Genomic DNA, 11,020 nt, shown 5'->3' with positions numbered 1-11,020 from the left:
CCGATGAGTAAGGAGCCCGATGCAGACTTGACCCCAGGACCTTGAGATCGAGTTGAGCCAAAGGCACTTAATTGACTGAGCCACCCAGGTGTCCCAATCAGCCTTTTTTACTCAGAATTTACATTGGTAACCATGGAAAAGAGCAATCAATGGAATGATATTTAAAGATAAAAGTAAATGATTTTCAAGTTACTGTTAATGTTAAATGATAAAATAAGGGGACACCTGGGTGGCTCAGTGGTTAAGCCTACCTTCCACTCAGGTCCTGATCTCAGAGTCCTGGGATCTAGTCCTGCATCTGGTTCTTTGCTTAGCTGGGAGCCTGCCTGCTGCTCTCTCTGCCTGCTCCCCCTCCTGCTTGTGCTCTCTTTCTCTTTCCTTGACAAATAAATAAATAAAATCTTTTTTTAAAAAATGAGAAAATAAGATCTTTAGAAAAATGCAAGAATTCATAGCATGACTTAATACTCATGTGCTTGATGTGAGGACAGTACCTGGCATGTTATATTGAACAAAGATCAACTGAAGGAGTATAGACATTTTAGAAGAGGGAAGGAAAAAACACTGGATCAGGAAACAATAGTGAGTACTGACTCTAGATGGATTTCTTTATCCATATACATAAGTTAGGACACACAGACATGCACACACAGCATTTGCAACACAGAGAAACATAAGAAAAACTTTTTTTTATTAATCTAAAGTGAAAGTTTAAAAACTATGATTGCCTAAGCTAGGGTTTGAATACGGGTTAGAGTAGAAAAGTAAAAACATTCTAGACTACCCAGCCCAGAGACTGCCTTATAGAAAATGTCAAATAAATTGTAGCTATAAAAAAAGCAATCACACAGAAAGTTTCTATGTGGCAATAAAAGATATCATTTCATGGGTAAAATGGGTGATTGGAGAATATATTGAAGGCAGAGGGAACGCTTTTGTTTTTTGTTTATTTTGTTTTTACTTTATGAGCAGTGGTCTCTACTGCTGTATATTTGATGCCTAGCATTGAGAATGTCTAACCTTTAAGCTAACTTTCATTAGGATTCTAATTTAATATCAGTATGTAATTTGAATTCTAACATTTTAAATCAAGAGCAACAAGAGATGTATCAGTAGACAGTGGAGAGTCTGAATCCCCCAAATTCAGTTTCAGGTTGTTTTTGTGATTCACAAATATATCTTTGTAAGTCACAGTTTGTTAAATATTGCACTGACCAATTCACACTGTATATTACCTTTAAGATATATATTTTATGTATGTACACACACATATATATGCACAAATATATACATATGTTTTACATGTAATATGTATAACTTGCATTATATGTGTGTATATATATATATGTATATATATATAAAACCCTATTAACTATAAATATATATTTAATTATTGTAGCTTTAATTCCATGGTAAGAGTTTTGTTATTGTCAATTTAATTTTTTCAAGCTTGGAGGTTAGAAGAATACTGATAGATACATATATATGTTCATTGTATGGTTCCACATGAAAATTATAGAACTAAGTTTCTAGTGTTGATTGGTAAAGGATTGGTTAGGTAAATAAATGTTATCCTGAATAATATTCTATTCCTGTTAGATGCACCGCTTTTCAGAAAGTAATGTGAGCAAACAAACATTACAGAGCAGGTATAATAAAGAGGAAAAGGCAGAAAACAAAACTGACTTTTCTATTATTTAATTCAAAAAGAGAAATTCAATAAATAATCAAACCAATATTTCTGAATAACTGCAATACAGACATATTGCCACTAAAAATATCCAGCCTGATCTTTATATTCTCATACCCAGAATTAAGCTAAAGTTTCTTTTCCCTTGTGGCCACTTTAGAGAAGGGCAGAGGAATCTTGCGACATACTAAGTGTCTCTTGAAAAGTCAGGATGTTTAATTAATTGATTTAATTTATTCTGTAATTCCTTTGAGTCCATTTTGATTAGGGATGAATGCAAATAAATTATAATGAAAAGAGGATTCGGCTTGTTAACTTCGAATAGATGTTTTGTATTATTGGGGGGGGGATGTTGGAGCTGTAAATTAAAAGTAGGATTGAAAAATGTGCTTTACATGACCTTGGAAGTTAACACTAATCAATCATTGTATTTGTTTCTATTGAACATAAACTACTGAACATAAAAAAGACCCCACATCATTCTCAGGTTAATGCTTTTGGAGACCTCTATCAATTGACACAAGCTGACTGTGAGATTAAACCTATCCACCATCCTGATTACAAGTATTAATGGTTCCTAGATTTGGGACCATATTTAAAATCAAAGTCACTCATTTTTATTAGTTTGTTTTGCTTTTATAATTCAGAATCAATAAGAATTTGAAAGCAATGCAAATATTTATTTGTTTCATATAAAGCAAGCCTCAATGCTTTTAAGTTGTAAGTGCCTTACCACAAATATGTTATTTGCCATTTCAACATGTCAAATTCCAAACAGAATAAAACCCATTTTTAGAATGTGTTTCCTTAAGAAAGATCTTTAGATGCCTACTCTGTTCTACTGCTATAGTACTTCCCAGCCATTTGAGGTAAAAATAATTTATTCCTTTGTGTTCCCATAATATACCTGTAATGTCTTCATGGAACATTGTTCGAATGTATGCATGTATATTCATGTATGTATGTATTTGTCCTATTGACATATATCCAATCTTAGAGATGACACATTTGGGGAAAAATTCATAAATTCATTTTTGTGTATATATAAAGTAACCCTACAAACAATTTATAAATCAAGTAAGTGACCATCTTAAGTTCATTGATATCAAATTAATGGCATCGGAACTCTTGAAAGGGTATTGAGGTAGGCACATACTATGATGAGCACTGCGCGTTATACTTAACTAATGAATCATTGAACACTACATCAAAAACAATTATGTACTATACAGTGGCTAACTGAACATAATAAAAATAAATACTAGGTGTGGTGGTGCATAAACAATGAATTTTGGAACACTGAAAAAATATAAATAAATAAATAAATAAATAAATAACAAGTTAAAAAAAAAAAAAAGAAAGGAGTTTCTCCTGTTGACCTAGGATTTATTTAGATTATATTTGAACAAAAAAGCATCAACATTTCATGTCTAATGGACCCAGACAATGAAGAATATTTCAAATAAAAGAAAGTTAGATTTAAACATTCAAATATTTTCTGGCAAAATGGCATTGTAATTATGATGATTCAATTGAAAAGTTTATAATTTATTAAAATCCAACCCCAAATATTACTTAACAAAAAGTTACTTAGAGCTAATATTTAGAAGAACATCTGAACAGTTTGGAAAGATCTATTATTGAAAAATATTTTTGTATCAGAATTAGGAGTTAAAGAATTTATAGGTATGTATATGCCTTAATTGCTATATAAAGATATTGTCTGTCTTTCTTTCTTTCTTTCTTTCTTTCTTTCTTTCTTTCTTTCTTTCTTCTTTCTGTAGTTGTATATCTATGGTTTGATTTCTGACAAATATTCACATTTTTAATAAGGAAGATGATCATGCCTATGGAAATCTGACTTTATATTTTCATCCTGTATGTAATATATACAACATTAAAAGCAAAATAATTTAAAAAAGAATAAAGACTTCATAATTGTTATTTTTTCTTATAAATGTATGACCTGCATGGCACTAATAAAATTGTATTACAAATATTATTATACACATCACTTACTCTTAGTGAAAGGATTTAAAGTTCTATGGTTTCCAAGTCAGCCTCATCTTACCTGACCCTATTACAAACTCAGTGCAACAGATCTAAGCATAAAGAGCTGAAACATTTGCATTGCTTTGGAAAGAATATATATCCACATGGGGACAGAATAAGTGAGGTTTTTATAGCTCCAAATATGTTTTCTTATTGAATTTGCACCTGCTTAAAGCTCAGCCAAATTATGGTACATAGGCCAGTTCTATTTTCCATTTTCTTTGTGAATTAAAAGTAAAATAAATGTGCAATTGAGCTTAGACAGCAGATGGTCTGCAATAGGTATAAACATATTGTACCATATGTCTGAATGGCACTTTCAGAAAGTACTTGGCACTGCTAAAATATTTCATTTTCAATAGACATATGAATATACATACACTACTACAATTAAAGATAAAGTGACTGATTTACTCCTTAGAATTTGGGAGAAGTATGGCTTGGGAATAATAGCTTGTGTATTCCATCTGGAAAACAGCAGTTTCCTTTGCTGACCCCTGATGAGATAGAGAAAAGCAAAGGCAACATAGTGGTAAGTCAGCGGAGACTTTCTGTGTCTTTGATAGTCCACAAACAAGTAATGCAAAGGAGGCTCCCTCTGGTTTTCAAAGTGTCTCTGGGGTAGCTAGATATCCTGGGAAGAAAGAAGAATGTACCTGAAGCTCTTCCTTTTCTCTCTCCTGAGTATCATCCTCTCTATCCACTTGCAGACATTTTTTTATCTTCATTGCAAAATGGGAAAATAAGGAAATTTTGAATGACAAAATCACTTCAGTTTAGTTAAACACTTTGAGGGGAAAAACTAAAGTTCAGGAATATTTTCTATCTTGACTCAAAGGTCATTTTGTTCCAGCCAAGCTGATTCAGATTTTAAATCCCATATTCAGAATGACACATACATTGTGCATGCATTTTTTTAAAGATACATAAAATATATATTACATCTATATTAAGAAGTGCTTTATTTTTCTTCTTTTAAATGATAAATAAATGCATAGATATGATTTATTCTCTTTTGTGTGATGTTCCCCTTGGTGACTTTAACCAAGAAGATGGCCTCAAATGTCACCTCTATGCAGTCATCACTTATCTATGAGCCAGATCTAAATCTCCAACGGAGATATATTCATGTAGGACTGTTCCATCAGCACATCTCACTAAGCCAATAAGAAAACAATGCATTTTTAACTACCAGTGTTTTCTGATGAGCCTTATTTCAACCTAGGCTTCCCCAGTATGGATTTTGGCTTTAATAAATGCACAAGTCATGAATAAAACTTCCATCGTTTTTGCCACTTACCTCTTTTCCAATTACCCATTCAATTTCTGGATAGTTCCTTTGATATTATTGTAATGGCTTTCTAATGTTCATTTCCTTGGCACTCACACAGTGCTAGTTTCTGGCATTGCTTTAAGCTTTCTACTTTATAATGTGGAGATAACTAACTCCCTAAATGTTTAATAATAATTTTACATAGTGTGTTTTTTGCAGAGTTAAATTTTGCCTCTGAATTCCATAAATTAACAAAAGTAAATAAATATGATTTAAATATAAAAATAAAAGAATGTAAGTAATTGTTTATTGCATATTTCTTCAAGCATTTTTGAACTATTTTTTGAGGGAGATTCTGGTTCAAGATGGCAACATAGGGGGATTCTAGGCTTACCTCCTCCCACTGACATAATGAATCTGCAGCTAAATATGGAACAGCTTCCTCTGGGTGGGGGTGCAGTGGGAGAAGACAACTAAAAATGATATGAATGACTCCTATGCATTAAGCCAGTGAGAGTAGGCCCATAGCAAATCAGGTGAAAGTTGGGACACAATCCTACCATACACTCTATCCCCAACACAGCAATCCACAATCAGGAGGGAACTCCAACCCTGTAGCTTCTCTCTGAAGAGCAAAGGATTTGAACCCCACATCAGGCACCCTAATTTTGAAGACCTGCACTTGAGAGATGAGCTCTCCAACACTTGGCTTTGAAAACTAATGGGGCTGGAGTCTACACTAGACACTATAATAATTAGAAACAATTCTTAAAGGACTGCATGCTCAGACTCACCTGCTAGGATTCAGTGCCTAGAAAGAAGATGGAGAGGCTCACAAGCTTTATGTGAATGAGACTTTGCCACCTCCTGATGGTGCACAGGAGAAGGATGAGGCACAAACAAAATCAGCTGCAAGAGAATGGGAGCAGGGGGCAACAGTAGAAAAGATTGTCACCCTGAACAACTCCTCAATCTCCTATTTATTAGAAAGTGGGTAACAATCAACAAAGAAGCCAGAGTAGATTACACATTGAAAGATTGATCTAGTAGATATGTAAGAAGAAGGGCAAAATATGTCTGGTTATGTAGTAATTGACCTACAGTGAGCAAGCCCAAATGAAAGGATTGTCTGACTAACTGTTGATGCTCTCCGGAGAAGGGGAGATAACTGAAGAATGAAGCAGGCGTTGTTCCGCCCTGAGTGAGCCAGGAGTTCCCAGCTGCTAGGCTTCAAGGATGTATATCGTCCTCTCCCCTAGAGGCCTATCACCAGTACATGTTTTTCTTAGGGTTTTATCTAAGCATGCTTGGTAACTAGTTTAGTTTCTCATAGGTTATATTTTAAGCAGTATGTTGTTATGAGAGACAGTTATAAGACTTATTTACTAATCTTAAAGCATTGGCTTAAGGACAGGCATCTAATTTAACACACATCTAGAGGCTGGTGGGTAGCATCATCATAGTCTCCCTTGCCTTGCTACAGCTTGCTGGTATTTCTCAGAAAGGAGGTTACAGTCAACTAGAACCCCAATTTTAAAGCAATTGCTACCAGGGATTACTTCCATCTCTCCTGGCTCTTGTGATCAGAGGAGTTAGTGGTTGTGATCCAGAGGAGAACATGTTTTTTTCATACTTTAAAGGCTGTTGTCTGAAGGTCTGGCTTCCAATCAGCCTAGTTCTAGATGCTGAGTGAAACCCTCCCTTTTGGGATACTGACAGGTCTTGGCACATCCTCAACTCTTAGGAACAATTAAAAGTGAAATAGGCTTCCTGGACAATCACAAAGGTTTGAGAGATAGCCAAGATATAGGATGGGTAAAGTTCATCTCTTACATAAGGCCACTCTTTTAAGTCTAGGAGAGGTGACTATTTTATAAAATCTTTAAAAATACAGAGGGTCGAGCAAAATGAAGAAACAAAGGAATATATTCCAAATAAAATAACATGATTAAACCTTAAACTATTTTTTTAAGAACTAAATAGAATCAGGCAATAAAAATGTGTTCTGTGATTATCTTAATTCAATTAAGACTACACTATAGAAATATTTATATTATATTACCTGTTTAGGGTATTGCCAATACACTATTTTATGACAAGAATATTTGAGAGATATTAATACAGTACAACTTTTCATATCTATTGAATAAAAATACTTTAGCAGTGATGCTTCTGGCTATGATTGGACTGTTATTGTCAGAGTACCCTTCCCATAGATAAAAATTAAAAAAAATTAATTTTGCTAAACAAAAATGTACCTGAAGGCATTAAGCATAACCAAAAAGCACTTGATATAGTGAATGTAAATAAAACAAAAGAGAAGATGGCACTATGTAGAGTTCCTTCTTTAAAACACATTTTCTTGAAACTCAACCTCAGTCTTCTCCAGCAGGTATAGTTAAAATTCGTTTAGAAAAAATCAATTTAAGTGGTTCCTGGGTGACTCAATTGGTTGAGCCACTGACTCTTGATTTTGGCTCAGGGTTCTGAGATTGAGCCTGGTGATGAGCCCTCCATGGAGTCCCTAGTTGGGCTCCATGCTCAGTGGGGATTCTCCTTGAGCTTCTCCCTCTCCCTCTCCCTCTAAATAAATAAACCAAAAACAAAACAAAACAAAACAAAAAAGAAAAATCAACCTTAAACACTTGAAGAAACAAAAGACAGTTTGTATTACCAGAGTCAATGGAAATTGAGGGGGGAAATTCTGGAAATGGGCCAGAGAAGGAGAGACTCAAATTTGTTTATAAAATTTTCGAGAGTTTCTGGTTGCCCCCTGTATTGTGAATTACTGGGGAATACTCCAAGCACCACAGTAAGGCTAAAGTAAATAAACTGAGATTTGAGCTTCTGTCTCCACAAGGGAGACAAACTATTGTTCAACCAAGTTGAATGCTTGCTTAAAAACAAAAATCAATATTCATAGAAGGAAGATATAAGACTTACAATAAAAACTCTAGAAATACTAAAATAAAATATCCATCATTCATCATATTCAGGATAGAAATAAAAATTACTCAACAAATGAAGACATAGGAAAATATGACTGATAGTCTGGAAAATAAGACAACCAATAAAGACTAATCTGAAATGACCTAGTTGGGGAATTACAGCAAAGAAATAAAAATTATAAGAAAAGAGTCAAATTACAATTCTAGAATTTAAAAACATAATATCTAAAAGAAAAAATAATCTTCACAGGATGGACTTGCAAGTAAATAGAAATAGAAAATAGGAGCCATTAACTAAACATAGACTAATGAAAATAATTCTTTTTGAAAAACAGAGGGAAAATGATAGTATGAAAAACTAAAAACTAAATATAGTCTTTTTTTTTAAATGAGAAAATATGAACTGAATTGTGTCCCCCAAAATTCATACTTGAAGTCCTAACAAATAGACCCGTGGCAAGAACTTAGAAATGGATCAATTTTTATACAATGATAATGCAATTTTCCAAAAGATATAAATGCCATCAGTGAGGAAAAGAAAATCTTTAAATCACTGGAGCTTGAATACCTGGATATTCATAGAGAAAAATATGGACTTTGATCTTTAATTCACATATTACCAAAAATAAATTTGAGATAAATCATATCCATTAACACAAATTTAAAAACTATAATTTCTAAAAGGAAATACAAGAAAATATTTCTTCAGTCTTGGAGAAGCAAGGTTTCCTTGATAGATCCAGAAAAAGTAGCCTTAAAAAATATATATTGCAAATAATAAAAAAAAATCTATTTATCAAAGAAAACATTAAGGAAATAAATGAGAAAGTCTTAGTCCTAGAGACAATATTTGCAGTACATAAATCTGGAAAAGGACCTGGACAGAGAATTTACAACAAACTTCTACAACCCAATAATAAAATTAGATACAATCCAGTAAAAGTGAACAAAAGATTAGAACAGATACTTCACGAGAAAGATCAACATATGGCAAAATATATGGGGTGGGGGTAGAAAAACCATTTTTTTATAAAGTATTCAAGACATTATTTGTAAATGAAATGCAAATAAAACAATGAAGTGCCACATCTCACTCACTAGATTGTTAAAATTAAACTTATTGGTGAAACCAAAAGTTGTTGGAAATGTAGAGCAAGTGTAATGTTTATATATTGTTGTACATGGTACTTTTGTTCCTATATTGTAGTACATGATACTTTCATATGTGAATATAAAATGGTATGCTCACTTAAAAGTAACTCAAAATTTCTTATAAAACTAAATAAAAAAACACTCAATATACGTCTACTCTATTGTGCCTAAATTATACATGTAATTATTGACACATGTGAAATAAAAATGCATGTCCATAAAAAGATTTCTACAAGAATTCCACAGCCATTTTGTTTACAATAATTCAATACTGGAGAAGATAAAGAGTTTACTTATCATGATGAGCACTGAGTAATGTATAGAATTGTTGAATTATCATATTGTATATCTAAAACTAATTTAATGCTATGTGTTACTGTACTGGAATTAAAATAAGATATATAAAAATTAATAATAATAATAATTCAATACTGAAAGTAGCCCAAGTGCTCATCAGAAAGAGAATGAATAAACAAACAGTGGTATATTCATACAGTGGAATAATATAAGCAATAAAAACAAACTCCTGAAACATTTGACAACATGGATAAATCTTAAATTATCATTTTACTGAATGAAAGTGTACTTACAAAAAGATGTATGTTTCTAGTAGCTGTTTGTCCCTCTTTTGCTCAGCTTCTTTATTCTCTGTCATTTGGTCTTCTATATCGCTAATTCTTCTGTCTCATTTACACTAGCATTCAGAACCTCCGTTTTTTATTGCACCTCATTAATAGCTTTTTTGATTTCAACTTGGTTAGATTTTAATTCTTTTATTTCTCCAAAAAAGGCTTTTATATCTCCCGAGAGGGTTTCTCTAATATCTTCCATGCCTTTCTCGAGCCTGGCTAGAACCTTGAGAATCGTCATTCTGAACTCTAGATCTGACATATTACCAATGTCTGTATTGACTAGGTCCCTAGCCTTCGGTATTACCTCTTGTTCTTTTTTTTGTGGTGAATTTTTCCACCTTGTCATTTTGCCCAGATAAGAGTATATGAAGGAGCAAGTAAAATACTAAAAGCGTGGCAAAGACCCCAGGAAAATACGCTTTAACCAAATCTGAAGAGACCCCAAATTGTGGGGGGGAGAAAGGGGATAAAAAGAGGTTCAGGAAAAAAAAAAAAAAAAAGAAACATTTAAAAAAAGAAAATAAAGAAAAAATATAAAAAAAGAAAAAATATATACATATATATTAGATAAACTAGTTAAAAAACGTTAAAAAAGAAAAGGGTAAAAGTTAAAAAAATTAGCAGAAGAAGAAAAAAAAATTGAAAAGAAAAAAAAAATTAAATTAACTGTAAGAGTAAAGAATCATGGGGAGAAAGCCATGAGTCCCGTGCTTTTCTTCCTCCTCCTCTGAAATTCCACTCCTTTCCTTGATATTGAACCTGCACTCCTTGGTAGGTGAACTTGGTCCTGGCTGGATTTCTTGTTGATCTTCTGGGGAAGGAGCCTGTTGTAGTGATTCTCAAGTGTCTTTGCCCCAGGCGGAATTGCACCGCCCTTACCAGGGGCCAGGCTGAGTAATCTGCTCGGGTTTGCTTTCTGGAGCTTTTGTTCCTTGAATGCTTTCCATAGAGTTCTAGAAGACGGGAATGAAAATGGCGGCCTCCCAGTCTCTGGCCCAGAGGAGTTGAGAGCTTGGGGCCCCACTCCTCAGTGCACCCTCAGAGAATAGTGCCCAATTACTCCTGTCTCCCTGGCCTCTGGCCGTGCTCTGAGCTCACAGAGCCTGCGACTGGTTCAAGGTAACCCAGAGCTGAGAGCTCACTCCTCAGCTCTGTCTCTGTAGCTGGCTTCCCTGTTCTAATGCCTGCAAGCTCTGCAACACTCAGACACCCCCCATCCTCTGTGCCCCTGTGGGACCTGAGGTCATGCTGACCTCGCGTGGGCTTCACCACG

This window comes from Mustela lutreola, chromosome 13 (assembly GCF_030435805.1).
Source record: "Mustela lutreola isolate mMusLut2 chromosome 13, mMusLut2.pri, whole genome shotgun sequence".
NCBI classification, from domain to species: Eukaryota; Metazoa; Chordata; class Mammalia; order Carnivora; family Mustelidae; genus Mustela; species Mustela lutreola.
Note: the sequence above shows the minus strand (reverse complement) of the source record.